Source organism: Bidens hawaiensis, unplaced genomic scaffold (assembly GCF_021521415.1).
Source record: "Bidens hawaiensis isolate Kalapana, Puna unplaced genomic scaffold, B.hawaiensis_p1.1 tig00028497_1, whole genome shotgun sequence".
Lineage (NCBI taxonomy): Eukaryota > Viridiplantae > Streptophyta > Magnoliopsida > Asterales > Asteraceae > Bidens > Bidens hawaiensis.
In genome coordinates, this window is record NW_027494658.1 from 179,141 (window position 1) to 196,432 (window position 17,292).

The window sequence follows — 17,292 nt, forward strand, 5'->3', positions numbered from 1 at the left end:
GTCTAGCATCAATATCATCATCTTCTTCAACATCAACTACACTCTTAAAAGGTTAAGAATGTAAGTGTTTATAGCTTTGATAGTTTAGTTTTCCCGTATCATTTGATCCTTGCTTCGGGTTTCTAATAAATAGATTATTGGTAATCTTATAACATGAATAAATTAGGTTGTTCATGTACACATTTCCTATAAACTTGTAATATTTACATATATAAACACATGGATACATATGTTTAGTTTGTTTATATCACGCTTCCGCCTTAATTGTGACTAGTTAAATGGTTAACTAAGTTTAAAATATCCATAGAAACCCAACATATCTCTACTCAAATAAGCTGGTTTATTTTCATCTTATTATTAGGTGATGAGATAAAATTGGTTTCGGATCCCGTGAAAGGTTTTGCAATACAATTTTCTAAGAAATACTATTTCATGATGAGGATTTAAACCTGACCACTTTCTTTTCAAAAGTTGTTAGTCACAAATTCGTATCTCAAAATTAGGGATGAGCTTTTTTCCACAAATACACGTACCCGTTCAGTACCTGTATCTGTATCTGTACCCGTACCCCCGTACGTCTCTATTGGGTACGGGTATGAGTACCCAAGTTTACTGATTTTAGGTACGTGAACTTTAGGGCACATGTACGGTATTACAAATACTAATACCCGTTTAGAATATGTAAGAGTTTTATTAGGTTTCCAACACTCATAACTTAACTTTTAAGCGAGATTTTCGATACGTAGCATCAGTTCCTTCTCGATCTATATGTGTATATTCATTTATTTTTATTTTATGTTTGTGTAATTGTGTATATCACTAAATAATGGGTAAAGTTAAAATACAAAGGGAGACAAAATGAGAAGCGTGAGAATGATTTGTGACCACACAAAAAACCCCTTAAAAATAATTAAAAAAACTCAAAATATAAATAAAATACGAAAAAATTTAAAATAAAAAAATGTTTCTGGCATCATTCCCGTTAAAAAAAATGAACAAAAAAATGAAGAAAGACACAATTTCGAGACCAAAGACACAATGCCGAAAATGAACAAAATGCACAATTATAACTAAAAAAAAGACACGACTCTGTTTTCACTCACCATTGTATTTTTTTTAAAACGAGAAAGACTGTGAAAACATTTTTGAGTTTTTACTTTTTTCGTTTTTTAAGTTAAATTTTAAGGTATGGCACCTTTTCAAGCACTCTATGGTATCAAATTTCACTCCCTGATTTGTTGGAACGAAGTTGGGGAATCTCAGATCACTGCCCTGAATTAGTTCAAGAGACAACTGACCGTATTGCTCAAATCCGTCAAAACCTCCTTGCTGCTTGTAGTCGTCAGAAAAGTTATGCTGATAAGAGACGTAAACCCCTAGAGTTCAGTGTTGGTGATTTTGTTCTACTCAAAGCATCCCCTTGGAAGGGAGTCGTTCGTTTTGGAAAGAAAGGAAAACTAGCTCATCGTTTCATTGGTCCTTTTGAAATTCTCGATAGAGTTGGTCCTGTTGCTTATCGACTCAAACTTCCTGTTGAACTCTCTAATATTCACCCGGTGTCTCATGTTTCTAACCTCTAGAAGTGTCTTGCCAAGGGTAATCTCTACATCCCTCTCGATGAAGTTAGTATTGACGAGACTATGCCTTTTGTTGAGCAACCCATTGAGATCATGGATCATAAGGATAAAGTTACTAAGCGAAGCCACATTCCTTTAGTTAAAGTTCGTTGGAATTTCAAACAAGGCGCCGAGTTTACGTGGGAGCGTGAAGACTAGATGAAACTCAAATATCCTCATCTTTTTGTTGTTGCTGATTCTCTAATTTCGAGATGAAATTCCCAAAAGTAGGGAATACTGTAACAATTCGGATTTCCCCGCATTTCATCTGTAACCGTTACTCGACCCATTTACGGGGCCGGGCTTCCTCATTAATAATATTTCCGCATTTATCGAGTTAAATTGATTATTCTATTAATATTTAATTAATTATAATTATATCTTTTGAGTTTTGACACATTTAACCCAAAATACAAGATTTAACTCCTTTTTGTGTCCATATTCAAACTTCGAGGTCCTTTATGTAATTATTATTATAACCCATATTATACAAACATATACCCATGAACCAAAACCTTCGTTCTTTTTGTTGCATTTGGTCTCGTGAATATCATATTTACGGCCTAATAAACGATATAAACTTGTTAAATAATTTAAATCGTTCATCATTATCCGAATTATAATTCAAAATAAACGTATAAACCCTAAAAATCGATTCTTATATAAACGATCATATAAACTCAATTAAAAGCACACAGAGAACCCTCTCACCATCTTCATCAATAACCCTATAAAAATTAGATTATTTTTGCCGTTTACCCGTCCTTTCATCAACTTCCTTAGCCGGCTCGTGTGTTTCATAATTAACTTGTCACAGATCGTTAAACGAGGTAATTGTTTAGTGATTTCTGATCGCAATCATGTGGTAAACAAAAGCCCTATGTATTAAACGATTAAGGATATCAGAATTAGTTAATTGGATTTATTAGGGTTTATAATCAACTTTGATAAATCTGTTTATGGTTATAATAAAACAGTTTTGGGTTTACTTTGCACGTTGCTTGTAGCCCAGCTGGTTAAGCCTTTGGTTCATGGGGTGCTGGTCACGGGTTCAACCCTCTGCCATCCCGAATTTTTTGTATTTTATTTACTTTTCCTTTTTAAACCATTTATTAAGTATATTATTAATATTAATAATCAAATAAAACTATTTTATTAAAAACCGACTATGTAATACTTGTGTTCTCGCATCTTTTGGCTTTGTAAGTACGTATATGTAAATATATATGTATGTATACATACATATAATAACATGAAAACTAATATTTATGTTTTAATACACACACACACAAATATATATATATATATATCTAACTATCTATATAATTGTCTACCATGAAATCCTATGTGTCACTCTCAGGTTGTTCCCCCCATTCTCTAGAGCTGCCAGGTTGCTTGATTTCTAAATGGAGGCTTCTTATGCATTTGACCTGAATTTACGGGTTTGAGTCTTACCAAACCCGGATAGTTTTTAAATGGGTTATAACATCTCATATATTTATGAAACACTTTCATAATCAAACAATAATTTTTATGGGTCATGGGTCTCACCAAACCCGGATAACTCCTAAACGGGTTATAACATCCCATTTATTTGTTAAATAACCCCTTAATCATCAAAGAATTATTTACGCGGGTTATGGGTCTTACCAAACCCTAATAACCCTCAAATGGGTTATAAGATCTCATTTATTGGTAAACATTATCATTAAACCCCAATTTAATTTATCTCCTTTACATGTTCTCTCTATCATCTTCATCGTCGGTTAACTTCTGATACTACCCACCATTGTCAACTACATTAACATCCCTTAATTCATTAGAAAATATTTGTGTTCATGTTTGTTCATTTAAAAAAATCAACATGCTCATGTCCGTTTATGTTTGTTCGTTAAAAATCAAAAAAACCTACACATCTCAATTGAAAAAACTCAAACGCTAAAAAATATAATAACAAACTAATATATATGTATTAAATTAAAACTAAACTACGTTAAAAAATAAAATAAATCATCATAAAATAGCAAAACGATTAAAACAAAAACTTGAATAAACCCCCGTAACACAGGATCACTTTTTTTTTTTTGTTTTTTGTTTGGTATGATTCCAAAACCGACCCATACACACCCTAATTTATTCATTTAACGTGTAGATTATTCTGGAAGTCAACTTAATTTATTGTTTGCTTATTGTCACGAAACAACTGCATTAGCTTTAAATTATGGACTTTTGATTTGGTGAGACAAGATTCTTGAAAATGCGAGACACACATCATAATCCACTTCAACCCGCCTCATACACTTTTTTGTTTAGAATCTTCCTCGGAAGGCCGATATACTTGGAAAAGTTTGTTCATTACGGGAGTTTATTTAAAGGTTTGTTTTTAATCGTTTTCCTAGTTTATGATGATTATTTTATTTTTTAACGTAGTTTTATTTTAATTTAATACATATATATTAGTTTGCTATTATATTTTTAAAGTTTGGGTTTTATCATTTGAGATGTTTAGGTTTTTAGGATCTTTAACGAACAAACATAAATGAACACGAGCATGTTGATTTTTTTAAATGTACAAACATTAACACAAATATTTGTCTAATGAAAAAAGAGGTGTTGATGTAGTTGACGATGGTGGGTAGTATTGGAAGTTAACCGACAATGGAGATGATAGACCAGCAACGAAGAACATGTAAAGCAAACAAATTAAATTAGAGTTTGATAATTAAAGTGTATCAATAAATTAGATCTTATAACCCATGAGAGCTATTAGAGTTTGGTAAGACACATAACCTGTGAATATTATTCTCAGATAATTAATGAGTTATTTCACAAATAAATGAAATGTTATAACCCGTTTAAGGGTTATCCGAGTTTGGTGAGACCCATGACCCGTGAAAATTATTGTTTGCTTATGAAATAGTTTTGTAAATAAATGAGATGTTACAACCCATTTAAATACTATCCGGGTTTGGTGAAACCCATACCCGCAAATTCGGGTCAAATGTATGAGAAACCTCCATTTATAAATCAAGCAATCTGGTGTCTCTAGAGAATGGGGGAACAACCTGAGAACGACACCTAGGATTTTATGGTAGACAATTATATATATATTTATATATATAGTAAGATAATAAAAAATCTAAATTTCATAAAAAGTGTAGGAAGCATTTGATGACTCACAACAAATAAGGATAGGATTGCCCAAAGTGTTTTACTTTAATTTAGGAAACATTTAACTAATATGCTATTTTTATGGATAATTCTTATTACTAGTTATGATGGAGTTTATTTTCAAATTATAATATCATCATATCCATCCGCGGACTAATTTTCTTCAAACTTAGATGGAAGAATTGATATGAAAATTTTCCATCATGCTCAAATAGTTGAAAAAAAAGGATAAATTAATAACAACAATAATAATAATAATAATAATAATAATAATAAATCTTGATTTGGTTGGATTTTGCAACACGTGCCCCATCCAAAATGGAACCATAGGTGCCAAACAAAATATAGCAATTTTTTTGGGATTGAAGACGTTTTCATTGTTTATCTATACCTATCTTCAAGACATCACAATAGAAAATTAATAATTTAGTATTTGTTTTCTATTCACTGTAATTATATATATAGATAAATATCAAATGTTGATGTCATAACTCCTTTTAAAAAACCAATAGTTTTAGTATTTATGATTTTTGTTTCAAACTTCAAACAAAGTTGTTAGTGATGGTATGTTGGCTTATGTGTATTTTGCTAACTTTTTTGGTGTTGGGTTACCTAGGTTCAATTCTTGGTGGCTACACATATAGAACCTTTTTTTAAAGACTTTTGCATCATTTATTTTTTTCATCTATTTATTCTTTTAATTTGATATACATTTTTAAAAGGTCTTCAATCTAATTTTTTTAAGTTTTTTTAAGTATAATAATTTATAAAGGTTTTTTTTAAGTATAATAATATGAGGAAATTGAGTTTTAGATTTAGTTTCGGTATCGTAACGAAATTAAGCGACGCCAACTAAAAACACTACGCACGTCACCGCAACACCCGTGTTATTGTTTATTTAGTTCCGGTACCGTAACATACCTAGCCAATAACAAAATTGCTTTTTATGTTTACTTATGGTACGATAACAAACCTAAATGTTACCGACCGAATGTATGTCGACTTGCCGTTGCAACGCTCGTATTTGTTTGTTTTTTTAAATATGTCAATTTTTCGAAATTATTTTTTGGGTTTACTTTCAGTGTTGTGACAAACCTATAGATGCTGACCGAATTTTCGTCACAACTCTTGTAATTTGCCAACCGAATAAACATCGTTTTACTTATACTATTTTGGGTATCTTAAGCTATACGTTTACTAATTTATTTATCTATCAAATACTGACTGTATATGTGTCGCTTTCATCAGCTGACACTATTTTGGGCGTTCACATATAATTTTTTGATTTAGTGCAAGTGTCGTGATGATCTTAACCGATGCCAACCGAATTTGTGTTAAGCCGCCGCCGCAACGCGGCGGATTTAAACCTTGTTTAGATTAATAGATATCCGATGTAGTGTTTTTTTTATATTGTGTTGTAGTTTATAGTGTGTTTTATGTCATGTCTGTTTCTAGTAATTCAACAAGGTTTATGGATCGTCATAATGTTCTGTTTTTTTTAACTTGGTCTAGTTTGCTTTTAAATTTTAATTAAAGTTTGATTTAAAACAAAGTGTAATAGATCTTGTGATGTTGTTAGTGTTTTGTTTTAAATTTGAATAAAAAATAATAATTATGGATTGATAATGTTTCCATATATGATATAACACAGTAGACGATTATGCCCCTAGAGTGTTATAAAACAAGTATAAAAATAAAACACATCCCGGAAAAACACTACAACAAATCTTAACCATTAGATCGCATAATCCAACGCACCAGATCACTTCCTACACTTCTTAGACACACTTCACATTTTATTTTAAACTCTCCCTATATATATATATATATATAGGGAAAGTATAAGAAGAAAACTTACTCCAGTTGAGAAAACCCTGGAAACTCAAGTATGTGGTTGTGGTGTTGCCACGTGTTCACTTGATTTATTTAATGTTTGATTAGCTAGAAGGGTAATTTAGTCTTTTTGTGTCCATCATATTTTCTCCCCTACTTTATTCTTTTCACCCTATCAAATCATCTAGGCATCTTTCTCTTCCCTTTTATAATTTTGTAAGGTTATTTTCCATTGTTTATGGAGATTTGCATTAGACCCACTTTAATTATTTTTCAAGCGGCGGTTTCCGTCCTCCGGTGGCCAGGTAACATCTTCGTCCTTCAAATTAACGTTGTCACTGGAGTCTACCTGAAGCTCTAGAGGATGAAACGGGTTCCGGTGATAACAGCCCTCGCCGTCAACACCTGCCACCGTCACCATATTGTCGGCAGCATCATCAGATCTGCATCTTCATTGTCTTTGATCTGAACCCTAGCACCGATGCTTTTTCGGATCTGGTTGCTTTTGTTTCGGGCAGTTTTACTGATATGCATCTGCATTTTTCATATCTGGTTGCTTTGGTTGAACATGGAGATAAGAGGTGGGTTTTTAAAGTGTTTTTTTAAGTGTTACTTTGCAATCGCCACTCCGGTGGCTGACCTTTTTCTCGCAACCTGGCGGTGGTTCCAACCTGTTGGTGTTACTTTCACTTATTATTATTATTATTTTTTTTTTATCAATAAAAATCCATATTTGGTGTTTTTTTGGTATTAAATGTATATAAATAAACTAACTATTGGACTTTTTAGTTTGTAACTATGATTTGACTATCACTTTAGTTTATTAATAGTTTGTGCCGGGTTGGCTGTTGGTTGATATTTATTAATAGTGTTGATTTGGTTTTAGTTTATTGACTACGGTTTTAGTTTAGATGATGTTTATTAATAGTATTGACATGATTTTTGACTTGGGTTTTTTTTTGGTATTATGATAAGTTTTTGTGAATTTTTAGGCTTAATGGAGTGTAAAATTTACAGGCTGTGGAGCATTTATTTCTAGTTAACCATTTCGATTACTATCTGACGCATCAGGTACAAAATAAATCATAAAACTAACATATGTTTTAATCAACTTACATATGTTTTTTTATACAACTTAACATATGTTTTAAACAATTAACATATGTTTTTTTATACAATTAACATATGTTTATATTACTTCCAAATCGGAAACCTGCTAAAAAATCAACTTGTGGTGCGATGGGTTTCTAAATAGTGCCACAAAAATGCAGACTTGTTTAAAAGCTGACTGGAGCTTGTGAAGAGAGAGAGAGAGAGAAAGAAAGAGATTGTGACATAAATTAACAATTTGCAAAAGAGAGAAAGTGATGTGACATAAAGTAAACAAGATGAATATGACAAAAAAGAAAAAGTAGGAAATAGAAATATTTTTTTGTGTGTAAGGACATGTGTAAGAAAAAGAAAATAATTGTGACATAAAGTAAATAATTATGACAGAAAATAAAGTGATTGTGAAAAAGTAGGAAAGAGAAATACTTATAGATTTTTGTATAGTTTTTTTATGTTAATAATATTTGCTTAATGCATACGTATTTCTTCTTATGACCACCATACACCTCCTCGTTTGACGGCTTGCAGTACACAGCCGCTGAAAAAAATGAACTCAATAATTTGGAGAGATAAGTTTTTCAATTGAAAATTTTTTGTCATTAAAATGAGATTCACATACAAAGACATAAAAAGTAATGGTGTCATAAAGTAAGTGATGTGATAGTGACATAAAGTATGGAAGTGATTGTTACATATTTTTATTTTATTTTAATAAAAGTACACTTTTAAAAGTGATTAAAAGTACTATTGGAGTCATATCACATTTTTTACTTTTGATATCTTTTCATGTTGATTATTTAAATATTTTTAAATCCTTATTAATTTTTGTATAGTTTTTTTTAATGATAATAACATCTTCGTAATGAACAAGAAAGTTTTAAACATCATATAATACACATTTCTTAATTGCTTTAAAAGTTATTTTAAAAAAACAAGTCGGATTGAAGGTTTGTTTTTATTTTGTAAATGTATTTTGATAGATCTTTAATATTTGGTGGATCGTTACCCTTTTTTTGTATTCAAGGTTTGTTTCTTTATCTGTGTAAAGGTAAACTATTTGCGGCTTTCTTATTATATTCCAGATTTGCTGTACTTGAAAAATTCTTTTATGTAAAATGTTTGGAAAACATATGTTTACTACTACGCATATGTTTTGGTAACGTATGATAAAATGCATATGTATTTCTTCTTACGACCACCATGCACATCCTTGTTTGACGGCCTGCAGTACACAATCGCCGGAAAAAAATGAACTCAATAACTTAGAGATTTAAGTTTTTTAATTTTTAGTAATACAGATAAATAGAAAAATTGAATAATAACATTATGGTACAAAATTTACATACGTTTTTGCATATTTAAAAGTCTGAAGACAAGCATAACATATGTTTTCGCATGTTAAAAACATACGTTTTTAGACAACAATAACATAAGTGTAAAAAAACAAACTCTGAAGACCACCCAACCCAGCCGTCTTTTTTTTATAGGTACAAACAAATTGAAGATTTAGTACAAAATTTAATATTTCTTCAAGAATCGCATAAAAACAAAATAATAATAATAATAATAATAATAATAATAATAATTGAATCTACATAAAGGCGAACAATAAAAAGAAGAATGAAGCTCTTTTTATACTCTAAAATAACAAACTTCAAAAAATGTAAAATAAGATTCAAATCCAAAAAAGATTTCCAAGAATATATTAAAAAAATTACCAAAACGCAGATCTGAACTCTTTCAACATAGTACCTTATAAAAAAAGAAAAAAAAACTAAAAACGAGAGATCCTTGCAACTTTCATCCATAACTTTCTTGTTTTGAACTTTGTCAATATAAAATGTCCAAATCTTAACATTTTATAGAGGAAAATCACTGGATCAAATGGTAAACGATCGACCGACACTAAGTGGAAATTTCGATACACCAAGATCTTCACCGTCGCCATCACCTTGCGCCGGAAACTGGTGTCGAGGGTTCGTGGAAGATGTTTTTTTGGGTTGTTAAAACATGTTAGTTGATAGTTTGAAGAACAAGAAGAAGAAGGTGGTTTGGTTTGAGATGATGGTTGAAAGATTAATGAGAGAGAAAGATGAACTTATTTTGATGTGAATTGTTTGAGAGAATTTTGAATTTTGGATGTTTGAATTCTAAAAGTGCACATGGTTTTATAATAATATATTAATTATGATTAAAAAGGGGTATAATATTAACGTAGTAATGATTATAATTATCGAGCTCTCATAATCAATCTTGTACATTAACTTAGCGTATCCATATTTTCTTTTTCCTTTATAGGCTTTATCGTCAACGCATGATTTCTGCATTCTTAATATTCTATTTCACCTTTGTTCGTCTATTGAGGTGAGTACCACATTCCCCTATTTTACCGCTTTCAATGTTTTGGGGACATATGCGTCAACATATTATTTCTTATTTATACCTGTACTCAAACTGCAATTATTGTCTTATGTGCTAACAATTTTATACCATACTTGCTATGTGCTCATTGTGAATCGCATTCGGAGAGGTCCAACATAATCTCAGAATAGCATGATCATACGCAAGTCGTTATAGCCATCGCGCTTCTCAACATCTCATTTATCTTTGCTCATTGGTTAAATTGCTTTCTCATTTTACTTGTTGCAATATATATATTTTTTGTATTATATGTACATTAAACTGATGTGTTGCTCACTCAACCATGTGTTGACAAATCTACTTTATTTTTAACGCATATGCAGGTTATTGTGTGATGTGAAGTAGTTCAAGTTTGGAAGATCACTTGTGGAATAAAGTTAGAGAAATTTAACGAGACAATTATTTTATGGTTTATGCTTGTTTGATGTACTATTTCTTTTGATCGGATATTGTATTGAATATTTGTTTTATTTGAATATTTTAAATAGATATTGAAATTTCTAAAGTTGCATGATAGTATCCTAAGAGCTGTGGGCAATCAGTTCAAGCCCCGACTTTTCAGCCGTAGGTTGAGGTGTGACAGATTGGTATCACAATCGAAGGTTTAAGATAGGTCGTTAGAGATGACCTTAGTAACATGCTTAGGGGCCCTATACGTGCTTATCTACCTACCTTACGTGTTCTATTTAAATTGCTTACTGATTTCCTTAGTTAATAATTATTTTATTATATTATTGTCATGCACACACACTGATCCGAGGCTATGCCTCAAAATTCAAATTTTTATTTAAATTTAAAAATAAAAATTAGATTGCTTTTAATTTGGAAAATTCCTTAAGAATTCCCACCTATTGTTTTCGCTCGTTCACCTTAGGGCTAGGTTATGTGGCATGTCCCTGTAATGACTGAAAATGGGAGATAAACTGTGAGTCGGGCCTTGGCAAAACGGTTTCAAGAACCAAAGGTAAGATGCTATTCCTTACTTGGGGGATAACCTGACCACAATACTCGACCCTATAGACCCGAGCGAGACCCAAAAATGCCATATGACCGACACCCTAGGCTATCCACTGTCATCACATTAGTAGTTGCAGTCCTTATAATATTTTTAAACCGAATTCACGGTGGTTCGTGACTTTAATTCGGTAGCTTTTCGATTATGGTGTTATGTTATTTTAACTGGTTAGTCGGGAATCCCGACTATCCATTTCTCAACTTGTTTTCGTATTTTTTGTTGGAGTAATCAACGTGGTGATTCAAGAGATACTCCAACTACCCAAATTTTATTTCGTTAGTTCGTTATTTAGTTTGGTTGGTTAAAACGCCATGTAACCCTCATCAGGCCGACAACTAAATTGTATTGTTAATTCGCTAATTAGTTGGGACAGTTAAAACGTCATATAACGCTCATGGGCTGTCAAACCCAGTTGTTATTCATTAATTTTTATTGGGCCATTCAAATTGTCATGGAAAGCTCATGGGAGACCAACGTCCACAGATACGTTTCGTTAACTTTGGTGAAACAAACTTAACAAAAACTTAATACTTTTTAACTAACCCCGTCTCCTCATTCTAGTTATCTCACGTTAATCTCATTAGTTGCGTCAACTCCTGAATATTTACACATATGATCCCTCAACTCATAAATCTTTACTCTTATTTCTTTCCCGTAGAATGTCGTCACTCAGAAACCACCGTCGTCACCAACGTTCATTTGGCTCACGAGATCGCTGCTTGGCTGCTAGGATCATAAAAGAATACGCTGCTGCAATGCCCACGATTTTCACTCAGATCCAAAGCCTCAACTCCAACGGTTTTGCCACTTCAGCCACACCAAACAACTATGATTTCCGCAACTTTTTGAGCACCAAACCCCATCATTCCGTGGTGAGGAAAATGCCACCGCCTTGCTTCAATGGTTCGAGGAAATGGAAAACGTCTTCATCCACTGTGAATGTCCAAAAGTAATGATAAATATGTGAAAAAGTATTATTTAATTGTATATGAGAGAGAAAATGTAATATTTTTTATTGTGTAATCTAACTATCTATATAATTGCCTACCATGAAATCCCACGTGTCACTCTCAGGTTGCTCCCCCATTCTCTAGAGCCACCATATTGCTTGATTTCTAAATGGAGGCTTCTTATGCATTTGACCCGAATTCGCGGGTATGGGCCTTACCAAAACCGGATAGTCTATAAATGGGTTATAACATCTCATTTATTTGTGAATTCTTTCATAATCAAAGAATACTTTTTGTGGGTCATGGGTCTCACAAAACCCGGATAATCCTTAAACGGGTTATAACATCTCATTTATTTGTGTAATAACCCCTTTATTATTAAAGAATAATTTTCACGGGTTATAGGTCTTACCAAACCCTAATAGCCCTTAAATGGATTATAAGATCTCATTTATTGGTAAACACTTTCATAAAAGAATAATTTTCACGGGTTATAGGTCTTACCAAATCCTAATAGCCCTTAAATGGATTATAAGATCTCATTTATTGGTAAACACTTTCATCGTTAAACCCTAATTTAATTTATTTCTTTTACATGTTCTCCGTTGTTGGTCTATCATCTCCTTCACCGGTTAACTTCCGATGCTACCCACCATCGTCAACTACATCAACGTCCCCTTTTTAATTAGACAAATATTTGTGTTCATGTTTGCTCATTTAAACAAATCAACATGCCCGTGTTCGTTTATGTATGTTCGTTAAAAAACTAGAAAACATACACATCTCAATTGAAAAAATCCAAACGCTAAAAAATATAATAACAAACTAATATATGTGTATTAAATTAAAACAAAACTACGTTAAAAAATAAAATAAATCATCATAAAATAGCAAAACGATTAAAAAAAATTTAAATAAACTCCCGTAATACGGAAGGATCAAACTAGTTATAGAGATAAAAATGAAGAAGCTGTTGTGAATACCATGTCACAATTGTCATTATCCAACATAAAAAAGTATATCAAAAATAAAAGGAAAAACTAAAATTCATACAAGAATAATCCGTAAATATCACAATTGTCATCCCACAATGCGCACACCGACAAGTAAACTTTGTGGCGTCATCATCACGCGTACACGTAAGCAACACACCAACTGTCCAAGGTTCTTTCCTTAACAACGTTACCAAAACACTCTTTAAAACCCTCACCCCGACCACTGCATCATCATCTTCCTAAAAAAAACATCATCAAATGGATCTTCAACAATCAATCACCAACCAAACCCACGTGTCCACCACACTCGCAACCCACCTCCTCACCACCAAATCCAACATCGTCTTCTCCCCTCTTTCCATCCACGTCGTCCTAAGCTTGATCGCCGCTGGTTCCGCTTAAACCGGATTTTAAACGGGTGGTGGATGATGTTTATAAAGCGGCCTGTGATCAAGTTGATTTCCAGACTAAGGTTAGTTGTAATGTAACTTGGAATTTAGTTTTTCTACACACATTTTCTGTTTTTTATGAATTTATAGTTTTAGAGTATTTTAACATACAAAATTTAAAATAACATAAAACAAAACTTTAGGTTAAATGAGGTATGTTCATATTAATTCGCCAAAACTCGTGTCGTGTACAGCCGTATGAGTTCATGTGTCTGGCATGACTCTTGGGTCCGTATCATTTTTTTAGTTTGTGTTGGGTTTAACCTGTCAACATGACCCACTTAACACCCTGTTTATGTGGCACCCTTGTTAGTTGTCTAGTTAATAACATTAACATTTAATATTGAGTTCTAAAACTTGTAGCATCTTTATGATGAAGTTCATTTTAAAAATTTTGTAACACCGATTACATCATTGATTATTAGATTAAACGAACCATCGTATTCAGTTATTAGAAAAAATGCTTAACTGATTATTTCGGTGATGATTCCGTATTCATTTTAAAATATATAACACTGATTTTTTAGGATATGGTTCGGTTTATCGGTTTTTGCTCACATCTAGTGAGAGCACATATACCTATTGTATTAACTATAAAATATAAAGCACTTATAGTTATACAAGTGCTTACGCGATTTCCTTCCCACAGTTGTTCTGTATTGAACACATTTTCTCTATAAGTCCTTGTCGATGGAATATTATTTACTCTTTAAGTTTATGGAAGATATTTGGTTAACCAACAATTTTGTAGCATATGGTCAAGTTGCATCAATAGATTTAATTTTGTATAATGCATCTTGTTTTTTTTTATTTGCTAAAACTAACATATTATTCGTTGATTAATGCAGGCGGCTGAGGTAGCAAAAGAAGTGAATTCATGGGCCGAAAAGCAAACAAATGGCCTTATCAAAGAAGTTCTCCCTGCTGGTGCAGTCAACAATTCCACCCGCCTCGTCTTTGCAAATGCGGTTTACTTCAAGGGAGCATGGAGTGAGAAGTTTGACCAGTCTAAGACAAAAGAATCCGACTTCCACCTCCTCGATGGCAACAAAGTTCAAGTTCCCTTCATGACCACCAAGATAAAACAATTTGTGAGTGAATACGATGATTTCAAAGTACTTGGTCTTCCCTACTTAAAAGGTCAAGATAACCGTCGGTTCACAATGTACTTTTACCTCACGGATGCAAAAGATGGGCTTCAATCTTTAGTACAGAAAATTGGTTCCATAGTTGACTTTTTTGACGTCACATTCCTCACCAAAAGGTAGAAGTCGGCCAGTTTTTGTTACCAAAATTTAAGATCTCGTTTGGGTTTGAAGGAATTAGGGCTTGTGTTGCCTTTCAACGGTGGAGATGGTTTGACTGAAATGGTTGACTCAGATGTTGGTAAAAGTCTTTATGTTTCGAGCATTCATCATAAGTCTTTTGTGGAGGTTAATGAAGAAGGTACGGAAGCTGCAGCCGCCTCTGCAGCCGTTGTGATGGCTACATCGTTAAGGAGGAATGCTAAGGTTGATTTTGTGGCGGATCATCCGTTTTTGTTTGTGATTAGAGAAGATAGGATGGGTGTCGTGTTGTTTATGGGACATGTGATTGATCCTCGCGCTGGTTAAAAATGTTGTTGAAATGTTGGTCGTGTGTAGTGTTTGTACTGTGGTTGTAAAAGAGGCTTTAGTGTTTGTACTTTATGAGTGGTAATAAATCACTAGTGTCGTGAATACATTGTGTTGTTTCTTTTGAATGAGAAAAGTTTCCAGCTTAAGAAAATATATGCTGGTTTACATGTTTTATACTTGTATAGAGAATCATTTGTATGGTTATTCCTGAATTTTTGTTTGATTATTTATCATTATAAAAATTCAACATGGTACTTAAGTTAGGTTTTGCTGTCACATAAAACTAGGGCTGTGTAACGGTTTAGAACCGTGAGAACCAAACTGCAATCGAAAAAAATAGAACCGGAGCATGAACCTATTATGGTAAACCATTTCGGTTTTAGAGCCGTTCTAGATACGAACTGGTTTACTATAATAGGTTCATGCTCTGGTTCTATTTTTCAGTCCTTTTCGATTGCAGTTTGGTTCTCGCGGTTCTCACTAATCGGTTTTGGCCAGAACCGGTTCAGTCGTTTAGTTATCAAATGGAATATGTAAACTTTGTAAATTGCAAAACAAGTTTATATAACTCTATGTCTTCTTTTATGGTAAAATTAATTTAGATTACAACATGAGCATCCGTTATACTTTGTTTTTTTAATAAAATATAACTGTTGAAGTTAAATAAATCATTAGCGACGATAGATTAAAGAAGATCATAACATTTAATATTAAATTACCTTGAAAGCTTAAATCAAAATTGATCTTGACTTCTAGGCATTGGACGCAAAGAAAGAAGATTTGAATTAAAGAATGATTGAATGGATGCCAGTTAATAAGTTACCCAATAAAAATGTGGACTGATAAATTTAGTTAAAACGTTTATAATATTCCGGTTCTTCGGTTTTACGTATAGAACCGCCGGTTTTACCCGGAACCGTTTAATGCAAATTCTTTGATTCGAGAACCGTAAGGTAACACACGTTAACGGTTTTGAGGCACCGGTTCAGTTCCGGTTCCTCGGTTTCGTCGGTTCTGAACCGTTTTTTCTCACCCTATATAAAACTACCTTTTTATTTTGATAAGAATAGAGGTGTTCCCTGAAATCGTGCGAAAATCCGTCTTTATATGCTTCGTTGTAGAAAATCTCTATTACTCAAACCACCCGGGAACAAAACGTCAACACCAGCAATTGTGGTGGAAAATCATGTTCTTTTGGTTGACATGGATCTCTATTCAAATAAATTTATTTTCATCTTATTGTTAGGTGATGAGATAAAATTGGTTTCCGTTTAGATGGATCCCGTGAAAGGTCTTGCAATACAATTTCTAAAAAATACTATTTAATGATGAGGCTTTAAACCTGACCACTTTCTTTTAAAAAGTTGTTCCTTTAATCACAAGTTCGTATCTCAAAATCATTCCTTAGCATATACACAACATTCGTATATATAAATTTATTAACCATATTCAATTAAAATATATGTTGAAAGAAATAAAAGTTACCTCAAGGCTGACTGATCAAAATCGTGTATGACAGAAGTTCAAGATACCGTTTCCCCTAACTTCGTCCAGTGCAACTGTTTTTGTAAAATAAATTTTGAATTATGAGACTTGAACACATGTTCCTTATAAGGGAACCAAGACTTTACCACTAGATCAACCTTTATCCTATTACAATGCGGCCAAAGTAATAATTATTATTATCGGGTCACTTAAAATTACGGTTACATCTACTATACTAATGTTTCAAAATTCTATGGATCACGTCACCTCGATTCCTATAACATGAGTCCTCAATTGTGTTGGGAAGAAACACGTGGGTATTATATGCATTTGGTGGTCTTTGGTATCCACTATGGTAAGTTCCCCATATGTTTATCATAACGCTGTGTTCTCGAGTCTTATTTAACAAGGAAAGGTAAGGACATATGTATTCTTGATCAACCTAGACTAAACAATAAACCTTATGAAACATGCGTCACAACAATCGGCAGACTAATCGTTGTAATTGAGATAAAACTAAACCGGCTGAATGCTCAACAATACCAAACATCAATGCTCATAGATCATAAATCAATAACCACAATCATTCAGTTCTAATACATGAGAAAATACTGAAAAGTTACAACATTCT

At 32.6% G+C, this 17,292-nt stretch overlaps 1 pseudogene; it reads left to right on the forward strand.

The window, feature by feature from the left end:
- The first annotated feature begins 14,723 nt into the window (after nucleotides 1-14,723).
- LOC143577255 (serpin-ZX pseudogene) lies at nucleotides 14,724-15,173 on the forward strand (annotated as a pseudogene).
- Nucleotides 15,174-17,292: the final 2,119 nt, after the last annotated feature.